General features: G+C 45.8%; 1 protein-coding gene across 5 annotated transcripts in view; it reads left to right on the forward strand.

Moving 5' to 3' along the window:
- NEXN (nexilin F-actin binding protein) overlaps nt 1-25,114 on the forward strand; it is a 73,846-nt gene that overhangs the window by 100 nt on the left and 48,632 nt on the right. The window lies entirely within an intron of this gene.

Below are 25,114 nucleotides of genomic sequence, written 5' to 3' on the forward strand. Positions count from 1 at the left end.
GATGCCCGGCCGGGGGTGGGCGCCCCCAGACCCTCCCATCCCCTCCCCTGGCCATGGGCGCGGGGTTAGGGGCGCGGGACCCCCCCAGCCCCTCACCCCCCTCCCAGAGCCCCTCGCCCGGCCCTCCCCTCCCATAGCTCTCCCTCCTATAGCCTCCCCGCCCAGAGGCCCAGCCACAGCTCCCCATCCAGAGCCCCCCTGACCAGAGCTCCCCATCCAGAGCCCCCATCCATAGCCTCTAGCCCAGAGCCCCCCTCCCAGAGCCCCCCCGCCCAGAGCCCCCATCCATAGCCCCCGCCCAGAGCCCCATCCATAGCCTCTAGCCCAGAGCCCCCCTCCCAGAGCCCCCCTGCCCAGAGCCCCCATCCATAGCCCCTCGCCCAGAGCCCCCCATCCATAGCCCCTCGCCCAGAGCCCCCCATCTATAACCCCCCGCTCAGAGCTCCCCATCCATAGCCCCCCGCCCAGAGCCCCCATCCATAGCCTCTAGCCCGGAGCTCCCCAGCCATAGCCCCTCGCCCAGAGCTCCCCTCCAATAGCTCTGCCTCCTATAGCCTCCCCGCCCAGAGCCCCCCTGTCCAGAGCTCCCCATCCATAGCCCCTCGCCCAGAGCCCCCCTCCCATAGCCCCCCGCACAGAGCCCCCATCCATAGCCCCTCGCCCAGAGCTCCCCATCCATAGCCCCTCGCCCAGAGCCCCCCGCCCAGAGCCCCCATCCATAGCCTCTAGCCCAGAGCCCCCCATCCATAACCCCCCACCCCAGAGCCCCCCATCCATAGCCCCTCGCCCAGAGCCCCCCCATCAAGAGCTCCCCTCCCATAGTTCTCCCTCCTATAGCCTCCCCTCCCAGAGCTCCCCATCCATAGCCCCCCAGCCCCTTCCCTGGCCCCCCAGCTTCAGCCCCAGCGCTCAGCAGTGTCTGTCCCTGGCCCCGTCACATTCCCCTCCCCTCCCCCCCAACACACACACACACACACACACACACACACACACACACACGGCTCCGGGGACGGGTGTGTGTGTGTCTGTGTGTGGGTGTGTCTGTGTTTTGGGGGGGCGGGGGACTCCGGAGAAGAGGCCTGTCCGGGAGCCCACTGTTGGGTAGGGACCGTCTCTGTATGTTGCCAACTTGGACTTCCCAAGCGCTTAGTACAGTGCCCTGCACGCAGTAAGCGCTCAATAAATGCGATTGATTGATTGATTGACCCCGGCTTTAGCCCCAGCCCCGCCCTCAGCCCGCTGCGTGACCTTGGCCAAGCCGCTCGGCCTCTCTGCACCTCCGTTTCCTCGGCTGCAAAGTGGGCATAATAATGTCTCCCTTTCCATCCTCCCGAACTGAGAGTTTTCTCGAGGGCAAAAATGAAATACGTAAGGCGAGGGCGCTGTGGGAATAAAAGCGCTATTAAAGAAAAAACCCCAAGGTATTATCATGGTGATTGTTATTGTAGAAACAGCGTGGCTCAGTGGAAAGAGCAAGGGGTTTGGAGTCAGAAGTCAAGGGTTCGAACCCCAGCTCTGCCACCTGTCTGCCGTGTGACCTTGGGCAAGTCACTTAACTTCTCTGAGCCTCAGTTACATCATCTGTAAAATGGGGATTACGACTGTGAGCCCCACGTGGGACAACCTGATTACCTGGTATCCCCCTCAGCGCTTAGAACAGCACTTTGCACATAGTGAGTACTTAACAAATGCCATTATTATTAGTAGTAGTAGTAGTGGTAGTATTGTCTTCATCTCTGGCTCTTTTGCTTCTTCCCCCTCCTACCCTTCTTTTGGGTGGAGTTCTTTGAGAGAGGATGAGCCTGGGGCCTGGCATTTGGGCCTGGAACCCCAAGAGAAAGCAGTGTGGCTTAGTGGCAAGAGCCTGGGCCTCGGAGTTAGAGGACCTGGGTTCTAATCCTGCCTCTGCCACTTGTCTGCTCTGTGACTTTGGACAAGCCTCTTAACTTCTCTGTACCTCAGTGACCTCATCTGTAAAATGTGAGCCCCACGTGGGGCAACCTGATCACCTTGTATCTACCCCAGTGCTTAGAACAGCACATAGTAAGCTCTAAACAAATACCATCATTATTAAGAGGGGTTGGGGTGGGGGGCTCGGAGGCCGGAACCCCTTGGGACCTGAGACTTTGGATATTTTGAGCCCCATCTTTTTTTATGTTATTTAAGCGCTTTCTACGTGCCAGGCATTGTACGAAGCACTGGGATAAATACACAATAATCGGGTTGGACATAACCCCTGCCCCACATAGGGCTCTCAGTCTTAATCCCCATTTTCAGATGAAGTGATTGGGGCACCGAAAAGTGAAGCGACTTGTCCAAGGTCACACAGTAGACTTAGAAGAGCCGGGATTAGAACCTAGGTTTTATGACTCTAGGGCCTGGGCTCTTTCCACAAGGTCACACTGCTTCTTTTTGATCCTTTTGTAGAAAGAACCAAAGAGTGGGTGTGGGGGGTGCGGGGAGCAACTACTGCAGTCTTGTGGAGAAAGGAGTTAGCCTGAGGAAGATAAGGGGTTAAAAACAGCTTCAGGTTCCGGCCAGACTAAATGCCTTGGGGAAGAAATGAGGGGAGAAAGAAGAGATGGCTGCAATTAAGAAATTAATTCTAAAGGCCAAGCAGTTCTATCAAAGTGGGCTCCCTCTCCTCTCACTCTGTCTGAACCAAAGACTTTGGCTGACTTCCCCGCGCAATGTCCTTCCTAAATTTAATGGAGCCAGCCAAGGTGGAATGGTTGGCTACAGTCATAACAAAAGCATGTCCTGGGCAGAGTGCTGTCCTGAACTCCTCAGCTGAAATCTTCTCATCGCTTTAGTCACAATTTCTAATAATAATAATGACATTTGTTAAGCATTTACTATGTGCAAGGCACTGTTCTAAGCACTGGGGAAAATACAAGGTGATCAGGTTGTCCCATGGGGGGCTCACAGTCTTAATCCCCATTTTATAACTGAGGCACAAAGAAGTTAAGTGACTTGCCCAAAGTCACAGCTGACAAGCGGCAGAGTCAGGATTAGAACCCATGATCTCTGACTCCCAAGCCCGTGCTCTTTCCACTGAGCCACGCTGCTTCCTCTTTCTCTTTGCACAGCATTAAACACCTTTCTTTTCTATTTCTTTTTGCTTGTTAATCGGATTATCTGTTGCTATAGGAAAATCAGTAAACAAGAGATTTCACAGTTCACCTACAGACTTAATATAGTAGAGAAAACAATTTTTCAGATGAGGGACGAAAAATGGCCAAACTGGGACTCACCTGAATGAAATCAGATTGGTGTCTATTTACACCTGGTTCCCTTTGATAGTTCTGTCCATTCAAAATACGCTAAATTTTAATTAAGATACTATATTGGCCAGGAATAACTTTAAAGAAAGTGGTACTGTTCTCTCCCAAGCATTTAGTACAGTGCTGTACACAAAGTTAAGTGCTCGACAAGTACGACTGAATGAATGAAAGTTTTATTTTGTTTTGTTTTCCAGAAAAAAAAGAAAAATTTTCTTTTCCTTCTCAGGTGTTTATATCATTTGAGTTTAGTCTTATATTGCTGAAGGGAGCAGGATACCTCCCCACCCCAAACAGCTGATCAATTTTGTTCCAAAGTTCAGTTTAATTTAATGAATGGGGAGCATTCTTTTGGGCTTTTCTTTAAATGGAACATGTGCTTTTGAAAATGTGTGTGATATCTAAAGCTGAGCACAGTAAAAAATGTATGTCATCTAGAGATATATCAGCTGTAGTTCAAGAAGGTACTGTGTAGATTTTGCAAGACCAACCTTTCTTGAAATTGTACTTAAAGTATATGCTTTGGGCTTTAATATGCTCACAGAATGGAAGTTGAATACACAGTACATTTGGCAGTATTACTTTTAAAATAGTGAAGTAACATAAACGTTTAGAATATAGAGAGGCCTTAAAAACCAAATGGCCTTAAAGACTGTTCCAGAAGTTTAGCATCCATTTACGACTAAGGGCCAACCTAAATGAGGCAAGTGACCAAACGAGTCTCAGTGCATTACATTAAAATACCATATCCGGAAACTTAGCGATAGAGCAGTGAATTTCGAGAAGCGCAGGTGGTGCAAACACTTTTTGCAGTGAGGGATGGGACAGACTTTGGAAAAGTTATGGAACATCAACCACTACAAAGCAGACCCCCCTGGATCAGCTTTATTAATTGAAATGAAAAAAATACAAAGCTTTGTCTTTAGCCAATCTCCTTTGGGACAATCTCTATAATATCACTGATGCTTTTTTTCCTCTTGTTTTTAATGCATACTATTGAAAACCTATTGGACAGGAGGAACATTAGGTCCTGCTTATATATATAGTTGAAAGAAACCTTTCTTTTCCATTTGAATATCAAATGCACTGCTCCTCTGACTTAATCCGTTGTGGTACGTTTCCCTAATTGTAGGATGGCTGAATGTTTATTAAAAGGGGAAGTGTGTCCTGAAAGCCAATTCGGTAGGAGCCCCAGGAGAATCCCATCCTCTGAGCCATAGTGCTTTTCATGTAGTAAGCGCCTAATAAATGCCATTATTATTATTATTATATATCTGTTTCTTGAAATAACATTTTAATATTCTTTTTTATTTCACATAGCTTAAAAAGAATCCCAAACTACATGGACTTCAATGTTTTGGTTCATATCAAAACCCATGATTTGTTTTTACATCCTGTTTGAGTCATTCATTTTTAAACCTAATTGTATTTCATCAGAGTGGGAATTCAATAGTCTAAAATAGATCTATTTCAATTTTGAATTTTTAAAAAGAATTTTGGATACTGAAATAGGTATCTCTATTAAATACCTATGATGATCCTGTTCATCAGGATCACGTGATTCTGATCCTTCAAAAATGATTAATTCCTGTATCTCTAAATACTAATTTCAACCCTCAGAAAGCTACTTGTGGAGGGTCTTCCTTCATATCAACAGTGTAAGTCATCCGAGTTGTTTCATAACCCATTCACTGTCCAAGTGAACGGTGCAAAGTGCTTAGTACAGTGCTCTGGACACAGTAAGCGCTCAATAAATATAATTGAATGAATTGAAGGAAGTGCTCGCAGCAGTTTTCACTAGAAATGCATTTTGAGGTGCTAGTGAGTTTGGTTTCCATTTGGCTAAACAGACACCTTGGGGTTGAGCAGAATTCGGATAGTAAATATTTAATAGTAAAAATCCTTTTAGGTATGCACCAATTAAAAATTTTAATAGATATTTAAATAACAAATGAATTGCATCTTCCCCACCCCTCCATCCTCCCAGCTAGAAAAGAGGAAAATAACATGATTTCTAGCATATGATTTGAGTTTTTTGAAGCTTGGAAGCAGTTGGTTTTCATGAGGTCACCCCAGAGGCACTTAGAGAGATGGCAAATAGAGGACTGTGTTGCTCAGACACTATTAGTGAAGCACAGGCAAGGCAAGGTCAGCAGACTGTAGACAGGCACATATATCCTTTCTTTCACCAGCAAGGAGCCTTACTTCAACAGGCTCAATTAGACTTGCCGTCATCTTTGATTTCACATCGGCCTGGCAGCCAGAAGTCCTGGGTTCTAATCCCAGCTCGTCACTTACGCGTTGCTTGAACTTGGGCAAGTCACTTAACTTCCCTGTACCTCAATTCCCTCATTTGCAAAATGGGGAGCCAATACTTATTCTCCCCCCTACTTAGCTTGTGAGTCCCATGTGGGACCTGATTATCTTGTCTCTACCCCAACACTTAGTACCGTGCTCAGTTCATAGTAAGAGCTTAACAAATGCTATTATTATTAGTAGTATAGTATTGTCACCCCACTCGCATAATGGTCTTCTTGAGCACAGACACATCTATACTCTTAAGAAGGGAAATTAAAGAGAGTGGCTTGGTGAGGGTCCTCTGAAAACTTTCCCTGGTGCACAGATGAGAAAGAAGTATTTCTATTTTGGGGAAATCAATTTTTTTGACTTACACTTCCCTTAAAATCAAGGATAAAAAATGTTAAAAATTCCTTTCACTGGAATGCCGGGCAGAAGTTGGGTGTGTGTGATGGGGGGGCGGGGGTGCTTGAGGGGCAGAGAGATCTAGTTGGGGGTGGAGAACAGGTGTCTCCGGGGGTGGGGAGGAGATGGAGAGCAGGGGGAAGGGTAGAGAGCAGGTGTCCCTGAGGGAGGGGGGAGATGGAGAGCAGGCCTCCCTGAGGGCTGGAGGGGGGTGGGGGAGGAGGTAGCAAGTGGACATTTAGAGACAGCTGAGGCAGGAGCTGAGGGTGGGGATGGGCGCCACAGCCCCCTCACCCCAGCCATCCCCTCTGCCTTGGGCAGGGCAGCCGTCTCTGCCCCAGATAGAGAAGGCTGGAGTTGTGGCCCGCAAACTTTTTTTCTGCAACAACCGAATTCCCATCCTTCCCAGTTTATTCCCACTTCTCCCGTTTGAAACTACTAAGAGAATTCATGGAAAAAAGCAACAGATTCCTTCTGTAGTTAAACATTTTCAAGTCTCCCCCTGGTTTGGAAAATAAAATAATCATCCTATTATCCTTCCATGACCAAATATCTCAAAAGAACAATTTCTAACCACTGTCTATCTTTCCCCGATCCATCAACTTGGCCTGTAACACGTACCTTTCCCTCTTTTTTTCCTGTGTTGAAGCTGCTGAAGCTAGGTGACCAGTGATGTCCAGATTTCACATCCAATGGCCTCTTCTGTGTTGTGATCTTTCTCTGTTGCCCTTTCCACCGATGGCCACTCTCTCCTGCCTCGATTTCAAGGACACTTTCTATCCACATCCTCAGTCAGTCTGAGATCATTGCACCTAAGTCATTTGGAGTGGACATGGTGCCAGCCCACGGGAGCCTCCAAGGGCATCTTTCCCACTGCAGTGGAGAGGAGAAGCAGGATTCCTCTTTGAGGTGGGAAGGAAATGCTCCTGAGAGGGAGGGAATGAAATGAATCAATTTATTGGATTTATTGAGCGCTTACTGTGTGCAGAGCACTGTACTAAGCACTTGGGAGAGTACACTGTAACAGTGTTGGTAGACACGTTCCCTGCATAACTCTTGGGTTGACAGCCCCTCCTCCCCAGGGCAGGAAGAGAGGAGAGGGTGCAAACCCTATCATGGCATTCCTGGCTTTATTTTTAGACTAGATCTGAGCCTGCCAGGAGTTGCCTGAGAGCTGACGGCTCCCAGTCAGGATTTGCTCTGCTCCACAATTCTTACCTTGCTTTCCACCCACTCTTTCCTTATGCCACTTCGCCTCCCCTTTTGTGCCAGGAAATCTCTCCCTGTGGCAGTCATTTTCTCTGGCTGACGTTCATAGTAAATTCAGTATCGAGAGGCAGTACCGCCTTAATCCAAATCAACGGGAACTTTTGAATGAATGGGGTCCAAATTCATGAGGTTTTACAATATTATTAAAATACAGATGCATCTGGGGGGTGAATAAAGGACCGTACATTTCCCCTATCAGTAATTTATTTTAATTTCTGTATCCCCCACTAAACTGTAAGCTTCCGAGGGCAGAGAGCGTGTTTACCAACTCTGTTGTATTGTGCTGTCCTAGGCGCTTAATACTACGCTCGTCCCGTCTAGACTCTGAGCTCATCATGGGCAAGGATTGTCTCTATTGCTGTAGTACTTTCCCAAGTGCTTAGTTCAGTGCTCTGCACAGTTAAGCGCTCAATAAATATGATTGAATGAATGGTCTGCACAGAATAGGCACTGAGTAAATACAATTGACTGATGGGAGGAAAAAGGTACTGACACCTTTTTCTAATGTTTCTCAAAGCCTCTGGGCTCCCTGCCACCACCCTGCACACCCTTGACTTTCCTCTTCCTATCCTCCTTGGCTATGGGCTGTCCGGAGCAGGCTACTTCCTTGGCCTGCTATCTCAGTATCAGGCCAATGCTCAAGTGAGGCAAGAGAACCTTGGATCCAGGAGTGGCCCCTGGAGAGCCCTCCACTCATGGTTGCCCACTTTTTTTTTTAATAATGGTATTTATTAAGTGCTTACTATGTGCAAAGCACTGTTCTAAGCTCTGGGCACTTGTGGGGAAGGTTCTTTTCTGGCTTCTCCCTCCCTCCCTTTCTTTCATTCATTAATTCAACTGTATTAAGTGCTTACTGTGTGCAGAGCACTGTACTAAGTGCGTGGGAGAGTACAATACAAAAATTAACAGCCACATTCCCTGCCCACAATGAGCTCAGAGTCTAGAGGTGGGGGAGACAGACATTAATATAAAGAAGTAAGTTACAGATATGTACATAAGTGCTCTGGGGCTGGAAGAGGGGAAGAACAAAGGGAGAAAATCAGGGTGACCCAGAAGGAAGTGGGAGAAGAGGAAAGGTGGGGCTTAGTCTGGGAAGGCCTCCTGGAGGAGATGTGCCTTCAGTAAGGCTTTGAAGGGGAGGGAGGGTAATTGTCTTTCGGATTTGAAGAGAGAGGTCATTCCAGGCCAGGCAGGACTTGGGCCAGAGGTCGGCGGCGAGATAGGTGAGATCGAGGTTAGCATTAGAGGAGCGAAGTGTGTGGGCTGGGTGGTAATAGGAGAGAAGCGAGATGAAGAAAGAGGGGGCAAGGTGGTGGAGTGCCTTAAAGCCAATGGTGAGGGGTTTTTATACTATGAGGAGGTGAATGGGCACCCACTGGAGTTTTTTTGAAGAGGGGGTGACGTGTCCTGAACGTTTCTGTAGAAAAATGATCCAGGAAGCAGAGTGATGTATGGACTGGGCGTGGGAAGAGGCACTCTCCCTCATTTCCACCCTCAAACCGTTCATTCACCCATTCAGTCATTCTACGTTAAATTAGAGCCCTAACTGTGAGCAGAGACCTAAACAGGCCCCTTGAGAGTACCCAGTAAAAGTCAAATCCCTGGTCCCTGGCCTTGAGGAATTTGCCTTCTGAATGCAGCCTGGGAAGATCAGGAATCAGGGTTAGGGATACCAGCCCAAGAAGGAACTTCCCTATCTCTGCTCTTCCTCACTCCCTCTCCACTTCCCCTTCCTTCTTCCTTCCCTCAGACCAGGAGCTGGACAGGGTAGGCTCCGGGGCCTGGCTCTGCGGCTAAGGTGTGTGAGGGACCGGCCCTGGGAACCAGCCAGAGGCCTGCTGATTGCTCTAGTATATGTCCTCCTCCTCCTCCTCCACCTCCTCCCTCTTCTTCTTCTTCCCTGCAAACTGTGGATATCCTCAAGGCTCAGTTCTGGAAACTTTGCTCTCGTTGTGCTCTGTATTTTGTCACATCTACTCACATGGTCCCAATCTGCTGTTTGGACCGTGTTTCTAAAATCTCTTTCTGCCACTCAGAAGCCGCCAATAGTTTTCCATTCGTCTTCACATCCAATGGAAATTCCTGACCAACGACTTTAAATCACTCTAACATCTTTCTCCTTCTTACCTATTCACCTGCTCAGCAGCTTAAACTTGCCATTCCTCCCTAATTTACCTCCTCACTGCATCTCATCTTTGCCCTCTGGTCCTGCCTGTGACCCCTGGCTCATTCCTCCCTCCTGTCTGGGACCTCCCACTCTATCCTCTCCCCACCTGGCTGTGAGAGCTTCTCCTGGACGTTCCGGGGTACGAATGGATTTCTGTTGGATGACACGAGGTTGTGCTAAGTGTGCGCATGGGGCAGTGAGATGACATAATAATAATAACAATAATAACTGTGGTATTTGTTAAACACTTGCTATGTGCCAGGCACTTTACTAAGCATTGGGGTAGATACAAGCAAATGGGGTTGGACACAGTCTATGTCCCACTTGGGGCTCACATTCTTTAATCCCCATTTTACAGCTGAGGTAACTGAAGTACAGAGAAATGAAGTGACTTGCCCAAGGTCACACAACAGGCAGGATTAGAACCCAGGTCCTTCTGACTCCCGGTCCTGGGCTCTAACCACTAGGCCATGCTGCTTCATGACACGCGTGATGGGAGGAGATGGCGGGGTGGCTGAAGCACAGCCCGCCCAAGGAAACTGCTCAACAGTTTGCAAGCCCCTGGATGTGCTACTTTGTCCTTCTGGAATATGCTATCCACCACCCCGCCTCGCCTGCCCGGCCAACCACCCTCCCTTCAAACCACTGAAAGGTTTAAAACTCGTTTCTTGTAGGAAGCCTTCCTAGATTACCTCCCTCCCCAGGGCTTGCCTTGCTTATTATGAAACAAGCACTGTGCTAAATGCTGGAGTACATGCAGTCAGATCAGACACAGCACCTGCCCCACATGAGCTGACAGTCTAGGGGACAGGGAGAGCAGTTATTTAACTCGTATTTTACAGGTGAGGGAACTGAGTCACAGAAATTAAATGAGCAGCCCAAAGTCACCCAGCAAGTGGCAGATACCATGTCTCTCCTCTAGACCATAAGCTTGTTGTGGGCAGGGAATGTGTCTGCTTATTGTTGTATTGTACTCTCCCAAGTGCTTAGTACAGTGCTCTGCGCATAGTAAGCACTCAATTAACAGGAATGACTGACTAAGTCCCAGTCGTGTGCTCTTTTCACAAGGCCACGTTGCAGACAGGAGCAACAGTTTTACGGGCCAATATCCCAGCAGTGGAGATATCTCAGACTTTAACTCACTTCCTTTTCACTGCGAGAGTCTAAGCAGGTTAGGGAGAGGGAGGGGAGAGAAAGGGAGCTTCAGGATGACTGGCAGCCAGGCAGTGGTGGTCAAATGGGCAGATTCCCAGGTGAATTTGGCGGCCTACACGGGGATGCGGAAAAAATGTCCTGTTAGCATTGGAGAATGACTTGCTGCTTTTTAGTCTTCCTGTGCTTAATAGGTGGAAAAAAAGAGAACAGTTAGCAAATCGGCCCTCACTTCCAGAGGGCTAATTAGTCAGCTGCTGTTGGCGTCAACCATTAAGGCAAGAGTAGAACCGGGGAAATCACTCCAACGGCAATTTGGTTTATCCATTGCAGCCATGGTTACAGCTGCTGTGCAAAAAGGATGGCGTTACCCACAGAGAAATAAGGGAAATGTGGGATTAGGGGCAGAAATGTTCTGTCGTTTCGTTCATTCAGCTTTCTCTGGGTGTTAAGGTTATACAGATACCCTGAGGGAAATTAATCTCACAGACCTGTTGGACTGAAAGCTGCCATCCATGCTAACTCTTAATCAATAAATTTTATTTATTGAGCACTTATCATTTGCAGAGCACTGTATTAAGTGCTTGGGAGAGTACAATAAAACGGACATAATAATAATAATACTGGCATTTATTAAGCGCTTACTTTGTGCAAAGCAATCCCTTCCACAACAACCTTACAGTTTAGGGGGGAGATGGACGTTAAAGTAAATAAGTAAATTACAGATATGTACATAAGCGCTAGGGGGATGAGGGATGAATGAATAATGGGAGGAAATCAGAGTGACACAGAAGGGGATGGAAAAAAGGAAGAGAGGGATTAGTCAAGGAAGGCCTCTTGGAGGAAATGCGCTGTCAATAAGGCTTTGAAGGTTAGGAGAGTAATTGTCAGGTATGAAGAGGAGGGCGTTCCAGACCAGAGGCAGGACATGAGTGAGAGGTTGGCGATGAGATAGATGAGATTGAGTTACAGTGAGTAGGGTGGCATTGGAGGAGCAATGTGAGCGGGCTGGGTTGTAGAAGGAAATCAGGGAGGTAAGGTAGGAGGGAGCAAGGTGACTGGGAAGTAGTTTCTGTTTGAAGCCGAGGTGGATGGACAACCACTGGAGGTCTTTGAGGAGTGGGGAACATGGACAGAATGGTTTTGTAGAAAAATGATCTGATCAGCAAAGTGAAGTATGGACTGAAATGGGGAAGAGACAGGAGGCAAGGAGGTCAGCAAGGAAGCTGGTACAGTAATCAAGGAGGGATAGGATAAGTACTTGAATTAATGTATCCGTTATATTGTTGTGTTGTACTCTCCCAAGCAGTTAGTACAGTGCCCTGCACACAGTAAGCCCTCCATAAATATGATTGATTGATTAACATGTGTAGCAGTTTGGATAGAGAGGAAAGGGTGGAATTTAGTGATGTTTTGAAGGTTGAAATGAAAGGATTAGGTGACAGATTGAATATGTGGGTTGAATGAGAGAGACAGGTCAAGGATACCATCAAGGTTATGGGCTTGTGAGGCCAAGAAGATGGTGGTGCTGTTTACAGTGATGGGAAAGTCAGGGGGAGGACAGGGTTTGGGTGGGAAGATAAGGAGTTCAGTTTTGGACATGTTAAGTTTGAGGTGACCATGGGACATCCAAGTAGAGATGTTCTGAAGGCAGAAGGAAAAGTGAGACTGCAAAGCACATGGCAGTTGAAGCCATGGGAGCGAATCATCATCATCATCAATCGTATTTATTGAGCGCTTACTGTGTGCAGAGCACTGTACTAAGCACTTGGGAAGTACAAGTTGGCAACAGATAGAGACAGTCCCTACCCAACAGTGGGCTCACAGTCTAAAAGATGAGTTCTCCAGGAGATTTGGTGTAGATGTAGAGTAGAAGGGGACCCAGAACTGAGTCTTGAGGGTCTCCCACAGTTAGGGGTCAGAGGCAGTGGAGGAGCCTGTGAAAGAGGCTGAAAATGAGCGATCAGAGAGGTAGGAGGAGATTTAGGGGAGGACAGAGTCAGTGAAGCCAAGGCCGCATAATGTTTCCAGAAAAAAGAAGTGTCAAAGGCAGCTGAGAGGTCGAAGAGGATAAGGATGGTATAGAGGCCATTGTATTTGCCAGAAGGAGATCATCGGTGACCTTTGAGAGGCAGTTTTATTGGAGTGAAGGAGATGGAAGCCAGATTGGAGGGGGTCAAGGAGAGACTTGAGGGGGGAGGAAGTGGAGGCAGAGGGTATAAACAACTCACACAAGTAGTTTGGAGAGGAATGGTAGGAGGGAGATGTGGTGATAACTGGAGAGAGGGAACTGTGGGTCAAGGGAGGGTTTTTTTAGGATAGGGGTTTTATTGGTTGCAGATGTATTTGGCAATGATGAGAAAGAAGAAATCTGCGTAAAATTTAAAAATTCAATTAGCTTCTCATTAGATGATAAAAGTCAGCTTGTATGTGATTCTTGAGATTTTGGGGACTCTTCTGTTACTTCAACAGGGAGATGCTATGAGCCCCTGTGTAAAGGGCAGTGGAAGGCACCTGAAAGCTACAGAGGCTGTCCCCAACAGTTGTAAACGTGGGGGAGGAATCCCACTCTCCCCTGTAGCCATTCTGTGAGTCCCAAGACCCATGTCCTAGTCCTACTGCTACTGACCGGAGTGAGACTGTGGGCAAATATGGGAAGCAACGTGGCCTCGAGGAAGAAGCACAAGCCTGAGACTCTAAGGACCTGAGTTCTAATTCCAGCCCTGCCACTTGCCTGCTGTGTGACCTGGGTCAAGTTGCTTCCCTTCTCTGTGCTTCGGTTTCCTCAACTGTAAAATGGGGATTCAATACCTGTTCTCCCTCCAACTTTCACTGTAAACCCCATGTGGAACAGAGACTGTCCGATCCGATTATCATGTATCTTCCCTAGTGCTTAGAACAGTGCTTGATAGTGTTTAACAAATACCGTTATTTATTTTTTACCTCTCTGGACCTCTACTTTCTTATCTGCAAAGTGGGGATGATAGTCCCAGATGGGACAAGGACTGGGTCCAATCTCATAACCTTCCATTGATCTCAGCAGTTAGCACATAGTAAATGCGTAATATGTCGCAATTATAATCAAGGGATTGAACTATGAGTAGCCTTCTCGTGGACAGAGTGTGCTAAGCAAGAGGCGAATGTGTTATGCTGTGAATAATAATAATAATAATAATGATGGCATTTATTAAGCGCTTACTATGTGCAAAGCACTGTTCTAAGCCCTGGGAAGGTTACAAGGTGATCAGGTTGTCCCACAGGGGGCTCACAGTCTTAATCCCCATTTTACAGATGAGGTAACAGGCACAGAGAAGTTAAGTGACTTGCCCAAAGTCACACAGCTGACAATTGGCGGAGCAGAGATTTGAATCCATGACCTCTGACTCCAAAGCCTGTGCATTTTCCATGGGCTCTGTTCTCTCCCAAGCGCTTAGTACAGTGCTCTGCACACAAAAGTGCTCAATAAATAAGACTGATTGATTGAGGTCCCTTATTTAATGGCAAAATGAGGGGGCAGGAAGGGGGTCTGCTTACCCTGGAGTGTTGCAGGAGGCCACCTTTTGGCACTATCTGAAGAGCCTGCAGAAGGAAATGGTCTCCAAAGTAGAGATGTCTATTGCATTGCTGGAACAGATTGTTAAGGGTTCAAGTTTGTATCTTAGGAAAAAGTCTTTTACTCATTTTGAAAAGTCAACCCTTCTCAGTGCTGAATGAAAAGTATAACAAACAGTGGGTCCCCAATAAGTTATTTCTCACTGAATTTTAGATTTAGTGGGGCTTTTTTAACCAGGCCAGATTGCTGTTAAACTTTTCCTCCTTTTCCCTTCCTTATTTCCTTTTCTCCACTTTTTTCCGAACCCTGTCAATCAATCAGTAGAATTTACTGGGTGCCAACTGTAGAGGAGCAGCACGGCGTAGTGGATAGAGCACGGGCCTAGAGTCAGAAGGTCATGGGTTCTAATTCCATCTCCGCCGCTTGTCTGCTGTGTGGCCTTGGGCAGGTCACTTCACTTCTCTGTGCCTGTTCCCTCATCTCTAAAATGGGGATGAAGACTGTGAGCCCTATGTGGGACAGGGACTGTGTCCAACCCGATTTGCTGGCATCCACCCCAGCGCTTAGTAATAATAATAATAATGAAGGCATTTATTAAGTGCTTACTATGCACAAAGCACTGTTCTAAGCGCTGGGGAGGTTACAAGGTGATCAGGTTGTCCCCGGTGTTAATCCCCATTTTACAGTTGATGTAACTGAGGCACAGAGAAGTTAAGCGACTTGCCCAAAGTTACAAAGCTGGCAATTGGCAGAGCTGGGATTTGAACCATGACCTCTGACTCCAAACCCCGGGCTCTTTCCACTGAGCCACGCTGCTTCACAATGCCTGGCACATAGCAAGCGCTTAAGAAACACCGTAATTGTTTATTCTTTACTGTGTGCAGAGCTCTCTACCAAGTACTTGGGAAAATATCATGGAGTTAGGAGTGCTGCCCCTGCCCTCGAGAAGCTGACAATCTAGTGGGGGAGACGGACGCTGCAATAATCTACAGATGGAAAGACGGCTCTTCTCCCTGCTACTCCCCTGTTAATCCGCAGTGACTAGCCTTTTGTTCTGTTCACTGTCTCACACCCTTCTGCCTGTCACTTCTCCTGTTCCCTCTCTCTACTCATGGCTACCGTTTCCCTCCCTGTGGTGGCCCCTCATAGTCATCATCCATCCCTCCGTCCCTCCCTCTCCACCCTCTTCTCTCCCCCTTCCATCTCTTTCCCAATAATATGACAAAGAACAGCCCTTGGTGGGGGGAAGGGGAGGCGCAGACCACTTGGGGCGAGTCCATACAAACTGGGTTCTGACGCAGGAATCCAGGTAGCTTTCTCCGGGTAGAATTTATAGCGGGAAATAAAAAACGGCTAGGTCAAATAGTCCAAATAGAACTTGAAAACTCAGCAACAAAGGATTCACTTCAATTTAGTGGAATGCCGACTTAAAGCTAGCAGTGACTTGGGCATTCTGTTCCCCCAAGAGGCTCTTGCAAAATCAGCAACACTCCGTGGAGAGTGCAGAACAAAATGTTGGGTTTGAGCTGTGAATTGGAGAGCCAACTTTTAGTATTTCCTGCGTTCGCTACATTGGTACAGTTTAATCATATGACAGATAAGTCATAGAGTAACTTTGGGGAAAATTAAAATAGAATTTGTACTAGAGACATAATCCAGGTCTGTTTTCCATTATAGAGACCTGGCATGAGTGTTTTAAAACTGTTCCTGGGCAAAATATCTACGTCATTTGCACAGTATTTTATTCTGAATCTAATGTTTCCTGGCAGCTTAAACCTCAACTTGGGAATGTCTTCACAGTATTAAGGTTAACAATTGTAAAGTTCACATGACTTTTCCAATATTTCAAATAATTTTCAAAACCTCTGGGGTCACTTATTAACTGACAGTCATTGGTAGATGCACTGTCTGTGTCCTAGCCTTATTATGATTTTCTTTAATCACATTTTCGACATGAAGCCTGAAATGAAATAGTTCTATGGGGCTGTTTTCCTTGCCCAATCATGCTCAGCCTTTGGGATAGTTTTTACCACGCATTAAGAAGCAGTGTAGTCTAGCGGGTAGAGCACTGTCCTGGTAGTCAGAAGGAGCTGGGTTCTAATCCCGGCACCACCACTTGCCTTCTGTGTGACCTTGGACAAGTCACTTCACATCTCTGTGCTTGTTTCCTCATCCATAAAATGGGAATTAAGGCTGTGAGCCCCGTGTGGGACATGGACTGTGTCCAACCTGATTAGCTTATATCTACCGCAGAGCTTAGTAGGGTGCCTGGCACATAGTGAGTGCTTAACAAATGCCATTAAAAAATAACTGTGATGGATTCCTTTTACTGCTGAATGGGAAGGGATTAAGACCCCCCTCCTACCCCCCACCATAGGCCATAGACTTCTTCATATTTGCCATATGAAAGCCCTACCTCACTCCCATGGACTCAACTGAACTCCCACCACCTCCAGGAAATGGGCCAGACATTGTCCCCCACTCCATACCTCTGGCCTGCCCCCCATCAAGTGGTGAGCCCTATTGGAAGAAGCCAAAACCACCCTGGGTGCCCCATTCATTCATTCAATCATATTTATTGAGCTCTTACTGTGTGCAAAACACTATACTAAGCACTGCCCCACTCTTCATCCATCCAGGATCCCTTCCCCCTTTATCTCTCACCCCCACACACCTGGTACCATCATACCAGGGTGTGAAGTGAGGAACAGGGAGCCCCTCCACCATAATTGTTGGCTGGATCCAGGTTAGACATCTGGGGTCTCTTCTCTGCCCCAACGGCCTGCCCCCAGCCCCAGCTGAGCCCCTTAGAAGCTGGAGCCTCTCTTTATGCGGCAACGACACAGGCCTCCTGCTCAGACCCCCCCAGGCTGCCTTGTTCCTGGAGACTGTGGTCGGTTGTGGGAGGCGTCAGTCAAGCCAGAGCCACACCAGGACCGGTGAGCTGGTGGCCCAATGCGATCTCCCCTCCGTTATCCCATCAGCTGCCCTTCCCTTCACAGAGATATTTAACGGGAAAGTCAGAGGGAGCTGGGGGTCCAGCACTGAGGACGGCAGGTCGGCTCTTTCACCACTCCGCTCCCCCAATATGGCACACGTGAGGCAGCCAGTGTGGCCAGGCCTGGTTTGGGAGCCACTTTCATGATAACCCAAGAGGTGACCATATTAGTAGGGGCAGGAAGCCCCCTAATCGCCGTCTGAAGTGGTGTTGGCTTGAGTCACCTGTTTTGGACCTTCCCTCCATCACCTCCCCTCAGACCAACGTTGCAACCTCTAAAGCCCCTGGGCTAACCCAGTCACAAGGGCTCACAGACAACCTCAGAGTGTCAAATGTTTTCTCCTTCTCTTGTAGGCTCCTTAAGAGCAGGGATCATATCTACCAACTGTACTCTCCCAAGCACTTAGTATGGTGCGCCACATAGAGTAAGCGCTTAGTTAATTTCATTGATTGATTTTTCCTTTCTTTTCCCTCCCGTGGGTTTTTTCCACTCTCCCTACCTCCGTCATATTCTCCTTTCTGTGGAATCCTCTGAATGGGTTTCTGTCATCTTCCGTTTCCCTTATTTTGAGGGAAAATGCACATTTCTAGGGCCATTTCCTGAAGATTATAATAATAATTACAGTAATCATGTTTGCTAAGTGCTTACCATGTGTCAAGCACTGTTCTAAGCACTGGTGGAGATACAAGTTAATCGGTTTGGACACGGTACTTGTCCCAAATAGGGCTCACAGTCTAAGTAGGAGGGAGGACAGGTAGATTTTGGCATAAAGGTCAAAAACCTAATATACAGGCATTATTAACTCATGTGCACTAAAACTCACTAGCACCCAGATATTTCAGGATATTTTTCCTTCATCTGAGACTTTCCAGGGTTGGCATCTTGTGTATTAAGCAGTAAGGCAATTTTGAAAATTTTAAGAGGGATCTATGATCCACTTATTAACTTAACTTGCCCAAATCCTGCATCTGGCCTGGAATGCCCTCCCTTTCTATATCTAACAGGTGATTAGTCTCCCTACCTTCAAAGCCTTATTGAAGACACATCTCCTCCAAGTGGTCTTCCCTGACTAAGCCCTCATTTCCTTTTCTCCCACTTCCTTCTGCTTCGCCCAGACTTGCTCCCTTTATTCATCCCCCCTTCCCAGCCCCACAGCACTTTTGTACACATCTGTAATTTATTCATATTAATGTCTATCTCCTCCTTTAGATTATAAACTCATTGTGGGCAGGGAATGTGCCTGTTAAATTGTTGTATTGTACTCTCCCAAGCACTTAGTACAGTGCTCTGCCCACAGGAAGCACTAGATAAAATACAACTGATTGATTAACTTTACCAGAATCCATCCACAAGTCTTAGGGATGAGCTTGCCCAAGCTTTTGGTGCAGTGTTCAGCACACAGAAAACTCTCAAAAAAATACAGTTGATTGATTGTGCCCAGAGCACCAAGGTGACTAAAGACACATATCTACAAGCCTTTAAAACCCTGTTCGTTGAATTCAGCCTCTTTTACTGTCAGCAGCATTTGAATGAGTTTCAGGCAGCTATTTTACCGTTGAGGAAATGGAGCCACAGAGACATTAATGACTTGCCCAAGTCTTGCAGCAGGGGAAGGTTCAGAGCTGGGTTTAGAACTCTGGTCCTCTGACTTCCAGGACTACACTTTTTCTTCTAGGCCATACTGCTTCCCAATAATAATACCTTCAACTTGTAAAGTACCTTTTTATTCCAAAGACTTTCACCCCAGCAATTTCATTTGCTCTGCGTGGTTGATGTTATTCATTCATTCATTCAATCGTATTTATTGAGCGCTTACTGTGTGCAGACCACTGTACTAAGCGCTTGGGAAGTACAAGTTGGCAACATATAACATGTTGTCCCTACCCAACAGCGGGCTCAAAGTCTCGAAGGGGGAGACAGGCAACAAAACAAAACATGTGGACAGGTGTCAAGTCATCAGAATAAATAGAAATAAAGCTGGATGCACATCATTAACAAAATAGAATAGTAAATATGTACAAGTAAGATAAATAGAGTAATAAGTCTGTACAAACATATGTATAGGTGCTGTGGGGAGGGGAAGGAGGTAGGGCCAGGGGGATGGGGAGGAGGAGAGGAAAAAGGGGGCTCAGTCTGGGAAGGCCTCCTGGAGGAGGTGAGCTCTCAGTAGGGCTATGAAGGGAGGAAGAGAGCTAGCTTGGCAGATGTGAACCTGTTTTTGGGTAGGGATTGTCTCTATTTGTTACCAAATTGTACTTTCCAAGCACTTAGTACAGTGCTCTGCACACAGTAGCGCTCAATAAATATGATTGATTGAATGAATGAATGAATCCATATTTTCCAGAAGAGGAAACTGGGGGCACGGAGAGGTTTTGACTTGCTTGAAGTCACACAGCAGGACAGTGGCAAAACTGGGACTATCTGAATACTTGTGGACTTGGATCACATCTACTAACTCTACTGTATTGTACTTTCCCAAGGGAATCAATCGTACCGATTGCTCTCTCTACACATAGTAAGTGCTCAATAAATGCCACTGATTGCTAGAATGTGGGTGTTATGAATTCTTGACCCAGACTCTTTCCACTAGCCACACTTCTCTTCTGTGGAGTAGCTCTATTCCTGGAGCAGATGTCCTATTGCACAAGCAAGCCTAATCTGGCAAATCAACCACGCTTTAAACCACCATCAGAATGAATGTAGTTTGGAATTTAATTGCTGAAACATCCGTTAAACTACCCATTACCGACATGCAGAGTCGTGGGTAAATTACCAAGTTAAACTGCAGTGAAACAGGGCTACGGATATAATAGGGAAGCAGCGTGGCCTAATGGATGAAGCACGGGCCTGGAAGTAAAAGGCCCTGGGTTCTAATTTCGGCTCTGCCACTTTACCTGCTGGGTGATCATCATCATCATCAATCGTATTTATTGAGCGCTTACTATGTGCAGAGCACTGTACTAAGCACTTGGGAAGTACAAATTGGCAACACATAGAGACAGTCCCTACCCAACAGTGGGCTCACAGTCTAAAAGGGGGAGACAGAGAACAAAACCAAACATACTAACAAAATAAAATAAATAGAATAGATATGTACAAATAAAATAAATAAATAGAGTAATAAATATGTACAAACATATATACAGGTGCTGTGGGGAAGGGAAGGAGGTAAGATGGGGGGGATGGAGATGGGGAAGAGGGGGAGAGGAAGGAAGCCTCTTTCATTCCCTTCTTGCAAACTTTTTTTTTCATTTTTCCTGAGAAATATCCCTTATATTTGGGGAAATGGCAAATAATAGCATAAATAATAACACTAATTTTGACTTTTTAAAGCCCTAATATTAATCCCTGGGGCAGATACAAGATAATCGAATTGGGCAGACATGTCCCCGCCTAAACTACATACCAGGCTTGGATGCCTGCTATTTTTAACTGTGGCACACAGGACTCTCCAAATGGCAGTGGGACATAGTTTTCTAAAATGAAAGATTACTTTATTCACGTTAATCTTGTAACCGGACCAGAGAGTCCGTACAGGGGTATAACTACAAGCTTCAGTTAAACTAAAGGTTGCAGTCATTAATGCAGGTCTTCTAGGACCATGTGAAAAAGTAAATGCTCTAAAATACTGGACCAAATAGAGCACCTTTATCTTTCATCTTTGAACACTGTTTATTTTGGATGTTAATAAAAAAAGAAAGCTCTTGTATTTAGATTTCCATTTGAGGCATGTAGATTATTTCAGTGAGGAGTCTCTTGGGCTGGAAACAATGGCCTTTTTTAAGCAATCGATCATTATGAATCAATCAATCAATGGCATTTATTGAGCACTTACTGTGCACAGAGCACTCTACTAAGCACTTGGGAAAGTCCAATACAACAAAGTTGGTAGAAACGTTCCCTGCCCCATAGTGAGCTTATAGTCTAGTTTTATTTAAATACACATGACTTCATTAATGTGATAGCTGGGAAATCTCAAAGTCATTTTAGAGGGCTCTGAGAGAAGGGAGCATCATCCCAGGACGAAAGACCAGTTTCACAGAAGGAAAAACGAGCATGGATGGAACTTGGTGCAGCAGTAGGGAATCAATATCAATCAATCAGTGGTATTTATTGAGTGCCTACTATGTGCAGATGACAGTACTAAGCTCTTGGGAAAGTGTAATGCAACAAAGTTGGTAGACACGTTCCCTGCCCAACAGAAGCTGAGGAGAACAAAACAAATGCAGGGTGACAGATGCAGAGCCCTGAATATAATACTAGTGATGGTATTTGTTAAGCGCTTACTATGTGCCAAGCACTGTTCTAAGCGCTGAACATAAGAACAAGAAGTTATAAGAAGTCCTCTAGACTGTAAACTCGCTGTGGGCAGGAATGCGCCTGCTATATTGTTATGCCGTACGCTCTCTCAAGCTCTTGGTTCAGTGCTCTGCACACAGTAAGCGCTCAGTAAATATGATTGATTGATAATAATATGAGACGCAGCTGGAGAAGGACCTCAGGAATAGAATAACTTAAGGAAAGTCCCGGTGAATCACAATGGTCATCTTCACCATGGAATATTAAAATAAATGGTAAACAGACACCGAGCTGAATTTGCTCCTTTCCATTTTAAAGGATACAAGCTTTCTCAGACCCTTGCTCCATTCGCTACCCTGCATGGAAAGAGCCTGGGAAGGGAAGTCAGGAGACTCTAGTCTTGGCTTTGCCACTACTTTTAAGGTGTCTTGCACATAGTAAGCGCTTAACAAATACCATAATTATTATGTGTGACATTGGGCAAGGCTTCGAGCGGAAAGAATAAAGTAGATTGTGAGCCCATGTGGAATGGTGACTGTAACCAATCTGATTATCTTGTAGCTCTCTTAGCGCTTAGCACCATAATAATAAGGATGATGATGATGATGATGATGATAATAATAATGTTATCTAGGCATAAACTCAGCTGGAGATGAAAAATGTTGCCTGGAAGCTGAATGCCACCACTGGCAAACACCTGTAAGCTCCCTGATGGATAATGGACTGGGAGGGAATCAGTTGAATAGTTAACAAAAAAGACAATCCAGTGGGAATACGCACTCAATTCTCCAATACACTCAGTTCTCCAATAATGTAGGAGTTACTTTATGGATGTCAGTGCTGATTCTAGCCCGGGCACAGTTGGGGAAGAAGATTTGGCCATGCAGCCCCCGCAGTTTCTCTTTCCTCATTTTAAATAACATTCAGTGAATCAGCAGAATTTCAGGGACATTGTTCAGATGGGTGGGAACACCCGACTTCCCAGTCAGTATGGATTTTTTTTTTAATTTATTTATTCTGAGCCTCTTGATTGCTAGTTCGTCTCTTTAGCAGTCAAGACCGTGTAATAACTGCGGTATCTGTTAAGCACTTATTATGAGCGTGGTTTAGTGGACAGAGCCTGGGCTTGGGAGTCAGAGGTCATGAGTTCTCCCCCTCCTCCCACTCTCCATCCCCCCCCGCCTTACCTCCTTCCCTTCCCCACAGCACCTGTATATATGTATATATATACATATAATAATAATAATAATGATGGCATTTGTTAGGCACTTACTATGTGCAAACCACTGTTCTAGGCACTGGGGAGGTTACAAGGTGATCAGATTGTCCCACGGGGGGCTCACAGTCTTAATCCCCATTTTCCTCATGAGGGAACTGAGGCACAGAGAAGTTAAGTGACTTTCCCAAGGTCACACAGCTGACAATTGGTGGAGTGGGGATTTGAACCCATGACCTCTGACTCCAAAGCCCAGGCTCTTTCCACTGAGCCACGCTGCTTCTCTGTACATACATATATACATACACATATATATATTCTAGACTGTGAACCCTTTGTTGGGTAGGGACCGTCTGTATATGTTGCCAACTTGTACTTCCCAAGCGCTTAGTACAGTGGTCTGCACACAGTAAGCACTCAATAAATACCACTGAATGAATGACTGGAATGTTTGTATGTATTTATTACTCTATTTATTTTACTTGTGCATATCTATTCTATTTATTTTGTTTTGTTAATATGTTTTGTTCTCTGTCTCCCCCTTTTAGACTGTAAGCCCACTGTTAGGTGGGGACCGTCTCTATATGTTGCCAATTTGTACTTCCCAAGTGCTTAGTACAGTGCTCTGCACACAGTAAGCGCTCAATAAATATGATTGATTGATTGATTGAACGCCCCCAACCAAGGAAAACCCCTATTATCAAAGATGCGTATCGACCGGTACCATTGCACAGCCACACAACCTTTCTTCCGATATTGCATCGCATTCTATCTAGATATTCTTACATCATCAGGAGAACGTCTTCCCGTTTCCTAATAGCATCCTATCGAACACACCCAGTGAAAACAGGAAGTGTGGAAGAACTGGGGAGGCAGGGTGGCCTAGTGGAAAGAGCACGGGCTTGGGAGTCGGAGAACCTGGGTTCTAGTTCCAGCTCCACCACATCAATCAATCAATTGTATTTATTGAGCATTTACTATGTGCAGAGCGCACGTCTACTGTATGTGACCCTGGGGAAGTCACTTCACTTCTTTGTGCCTCAGTTACCTCATCTGTAAAATGGGAATTAAGACTGTGAGCTCCACATGCGACACAAAGTCTCTCCAGTCTGATTAGCTTGTATCTTACCCCAGCACTTAGTACAGTGCCTGGCACCCCACAACTAGCAAATACAAGCACAACCCAGATTTTATGATTGCGATTTAAAATTCGGCAGTCATGAGTTCCTTTAGCGTCCGCATCAATCAATGAATCAATAGTATTTATTGAGTGAATACTATGTGCAGAGAGTACAATACAACAGTGTTGGTAGACATACTCCCTGCCCACAAGGAGTTTACAGTCTAGAGGGGGAAACAGGAATTCATATGAATAAATAATTTATAATACATAATTTAAAAATATGTAAGCATGGCTCAGTGGAAAGAGCACGGGCTTTGGAGTCAGAGATCATGGGTTCAAATCCCGGCTCCACCACTTGTCAGCTGTTTGACTTTGGGCAAGTCACTTCACTTCTCTGGGCCTCAGTTACCTCATCTGTAAAATGGGGATTAAGACTGTGAGTCCCCCGTGAGACAACCTGATCACCTTGTAACCTCCCCAGCGCTTAGAACCGTGCTTTGCATATAGTAAGCACTTAATAAATGCTATTATTATTATTATTATCGGTAAGTGCTGTAAGGTTGGGCGTGGGGTGACAGATACAAGCACATCAAGTCTTCAATAGAGTAATTAAAGCATTTCCTGGACCGGGTTAAGAATGACCACCTCTGATCCTTTGAAAATTGAAAAATTTCTGGGGCTTTATAAGCTTCGAAATTAAGTAATTGAAAAGTATTATTTGAAAATACATTTTTAAGACGTATTTTTATTTTTATAAAGTCCCATCTCTCACCTAGCTCAGGCTTTCATTTTCTTTACTTCCTTTCCCTGCTCACTTCACCCCTTTCATTTTTAAAACTTGCCTACCCACTACTCCCTTCCCTGTACTTCACAACTCCTAATCCTCCTGTCTCTCCTGTCCCTGGTTTGGTCCTGTGCCCCATAACTCAAATTTGCCCAGCTTTTTCCAACCTCATCCCACGTGGGAATGGTCCATCAAAGACCAGGGCGACTGTGCCAGGACTAGAAACTTCTTTAATAGTTTCTCCTTTTCAAAAAGAACTTTCATCTTTTTGATCTCTACCTAGTCAAGAAACTAGCTCATAAGAAGTTATCACAAGGGTAATTTATGCTAGCCTACATCCCTGATATTTTTTTTAAAGTTTGTGCTACTTATTTTCCTAGTAACTAGGTCAATGGAACTTGAGCATGTAACTAATAATGATAATTTACTGAGCACTGTGCTGAGCACTGTGGCTAGTGCTTGGAGTAGATACAGGATCAATGTATCTCTCACATGAGGCTCAAAATAATGCAGTAGGGAAGGCAGATATTTGATTTCCCTTTTACAGAGGAAAAAACTGAAACCTAGA

This window comes from Tachyglossus aculeatus, chromosome 4 (genome assembly GCF_015852505.1).
Source record: "Tachyglossus aculeatus isolate mTacAcu1 chromosome 4, mTacAcu1.pri, whole genome shotgun sequence".
NCBI lineage: Eukaryota > Metazoa > Chordata > Mammalia > Monotremata > Tachyglossidae > Tachyglossus > Tachyglossus aculeatus.